Below are 3,130 nucleotides of genomic sequence, written 5' to 3' on the forward strand. Positions count from 1 at the left end.
CCCTCAAGCTACTAATTCATTCATTGCCAGGTTTATTCTTGAGCTGGAGATGGTACAAGAGGGCGAACCAGTCCTGAACCGAGCTGGGGGCGAAGCTCAGACTGTTTCTGATCGACGACCCAAAGCACCACCACAGGGACATGCGAAGATCCACATCGATGCGGGAATCAGGACAGGGCACGGAGGAGCCGCGGCGGCAGTATGCAGAAATACAAATGGCACTTTCTTGGGGAGCTCTGCCCTTGTCATCGGCGGAGTTGACGACCCAACCACGATGGAAGCAATTGTGTGTCGGGAGGCGCTGGAACTAGTGGAGGACCTACACATATAAAACTTCATCGTCTCATCGGACTCAAAACAAGTTGTTGCTGACATCAAAGGCAAAGGTAGAGGGACCTACGGAGCTATAGTTAGTGAGATCACCACTAGAGCAAGTTTATTTCATTGTAGTTTTTAGTTTGAAGGTCATGCTTTCAATCTTGAAGTACACAGGTTAGCCAAGTTGGCACTTTCGTTCGGTTCGGGATGCCACGTTTGGTTTGGCCAATCCCATAACCTGAATTGTATCCCACACCATGTGGCTTTTGCTGAATAAAACTTGGCTTTTCCCCTAAAAAAATCTTGAGGCCTACCTGAAATACGATCTATTCTAAAAACAACCTGAAATACGGTCAGTTTAAGAGTGGGCCAAAAAACTTGGTCAAACAGTTCCCTTTCATCGGTAAAAAAACCGAACTTGGACGCGGATTTTTGGAACCTGCCGGTAACTGCCCCTGAAATCTGGACGATGACGCACAACCTCGTGATCAAGGAATATTTAAAACAAGAACATTACATAATCGGTCTTGCTATATATACATAACTAGTTGATTCCCCGCGGGTTGCAGCGGGACGTTTTGTACCAATCAGCTCATATGTGAGAGATGCACATCAAGAAAGAAAATAAGAAAAAAATTGATAATTGTTTGCTGACCTGCACGAAAGGATTAACAAAGAGACTATTCGGTAAACATCTCCTTCAACAAGAGTTTTTTCACGACATCTCCTCAAATGAAGTTGCTTGGTGATCAAGTGAGTTGATGAAATAATGCTTTTTACGAACTCGATCTCGAGAGAAAAACACTAAGCCATCAGGGGAGAGGTAAGCACACTGAGGGAGCTCCAACGGGGTGTACGGGACATCTACCTGTTTGGATGATGATAGAAGCATCTGCGATGGTGAAGCTGTGTTAGTATATCAGCGGTAGTGAAGCTGTGTTATGTCAGAGAAACTGCGGATGGGATCAAAAAAGTAAAGTAAAATCAACGGATCCTTACTTGTTAGCGAGGCCATTAGAAATGCTCATCTGATCACGTCTCATCATGATGGTCTCCACGCTACTACTCCAATTAAGATGAGACCCACAGACCCGCGACTTTGGATCGCGCAACATAGGATCGACCCAGGTCAAACAGCGGCAAGAGGAGATACCTGTCACTACCGCCATGTGCGGACTCCTCCGTAGGCCGCCGCATGTGCAGCGTGGCTAGGACATCGCGGTGTTCACCCGAGCCACATAAGTCAGATTCAGCCATTAGGACTGGCAAACATAAGGCATCGATGGAGGCTTAGGCAACGCTCGAGGCAACGACGACCTTTCCATCATAAATTGATGTTCCCGCAGACCTGAGAGCAGCAGTGCACGTCCTTGACGATTGTGCGTGCGACCGTGGCCTCCCTCTAATGCCCCCGCGGTACAGTGCAGTTGGACATCCCTCCCGATTTGTGCGTTATATGATAGTAGAGCTTTGCTAATATTACATCATCTGTATGGTCTGATCAGATAAACCAAATCACCAAACAAATCAATACAAAACTAATCTGAACTATGATTTGCTGGTTTCGAGTCTAATTTTTGGATAAAGAACTTGATTGATTTTCAAGCTTACCTTCGCTGCTCTAGCGAGTTCAGTCGACGATCGATGTCTCCGGCTCATGGCGCCGAGCCCCGCTGCTACGTCTGCAGAACTGATTGCCATCCAACCTATTTCTCTGGTAGATGGGCATCAGTGCACTCTATCCGTTTGTGATCTGTATGAAGATTCTCTATAGTAGCATGGGGAATGCATGTGGAAGCCGAATTGCGCTTCAAGCCTGCAGATTTTTGGTGAAGGCAACCAGAGAAGGCTTGACCAGCGGCACCGCAATATGAAGAGTGTCACGAATAAAGAAGGAAGGTGAAGAATCAGGAAGATATGGTGGAGTTTTATTGGTGGATGGTAGATGGAAGGAACCATCAGACGAAGAGGCAAACAAAAAATATTGACTTGCTCACATTGAAGGCTGCATGTTAGAGATTAGTTGATTGGTGTTTACGGCTGGAAACAAAACGCATGTCGTGGTGCATGTGGAGAGTTGTTGATCTACATGCATGTGGAGTTGCTGATTTGGATGGACCGATGAGGTGGATACGCCTAGGGAAACAGACCGAGACTGATTGGCCGATTGAAAACTGAACGCTGATGTGGCATCATGATGATGTGGATAGTGTGCATGTAGAGAATTGCTAGTAGTGGGGATCAACTTCTTAAGAATGCAAGATCAGTACGTGGTGTAATACAAAGGCATAAATGGCCCACATAATTGATCAATACGTGGTGTAATACGACGACATTAATGGCCCACGTCGGACCCACTTGGGGATAGCAAGATATTGGGTATTAGGCGACCCATTTCGTCCGCCTGCGTCTGTTTGGGTCGGTACGAACAATAGTGGAGACCCAATGCGCCGATCCAAACCCAAATCACGTCCGCTTCGCATCCCGTCGACGCATTTACGGCCCAAACGCGTCGGCGCGGACGCGAAGCGGCACGCGCCTTCTCGGTGTCCGTTGTGTCCCCACCCGACGGTCGTCCAACCACCTAGCGGCCAATTTGGTTAGCTTAATTTATGACGACCGCCCACCTCGGGCCCACGTTCAGCGATGACGGTCGTCCTTTTTTAAGCCAACAGGGGGGAGGGGGGGGGGTCCTCATCCGCTTCCAGAAAGCTCCCCGTCCCCATCTCACTCCCCTGTCGGCGGCAACCCTAGCCACCCTAGTCAAGCCAGATGGGGCTCTTCTCCGGCGTTAGTAGCAGCAAAGCCAAGG

General features: G+C 48.3%; 1 long non-coding RNA gene across 1 annotated transcript; it reads right to left on the minus strand.

The window, feature by feature from the left end:
* Positions 1 to 1,055: 1,055 nt before the first annotated feature.
* LOC123094815 (uncharacterized) lies at positions 1,056 to 2,926 on the minus strand. Its single transcript, XR_006445990.1, has 3 exons — positions 1,930 to 2,926; positions 1,318 to 1,815; positions 1,056 to 1,210 (listed from the first exon to the last, which is right to left on the minus strand). It is a non-coding gene; the product is annotated as an uncharacterized lncRNA (long non-coding RNA).
* Positions 2,927 to 3,130: the final 204 nt, after the last annotated feature.

The sequence above is a fragment of the Triticum aestivum genome, chromosome 4B, assembly GCF_018294505.1.
Source record: "Triticum aestivum cultivar Chinese Spring chromosome 4B, IWGSC CS RefSeq v2.1, whole genome shotgun sequence".
In the NCBI taxonomy this organism is placed as follows: domain Eukaryota; kingdom Viridiplantae; phylum Streptophyta; class Magnoliopsida; order Poales; family Poaceae; genus Triticum; species Triticum aestivum.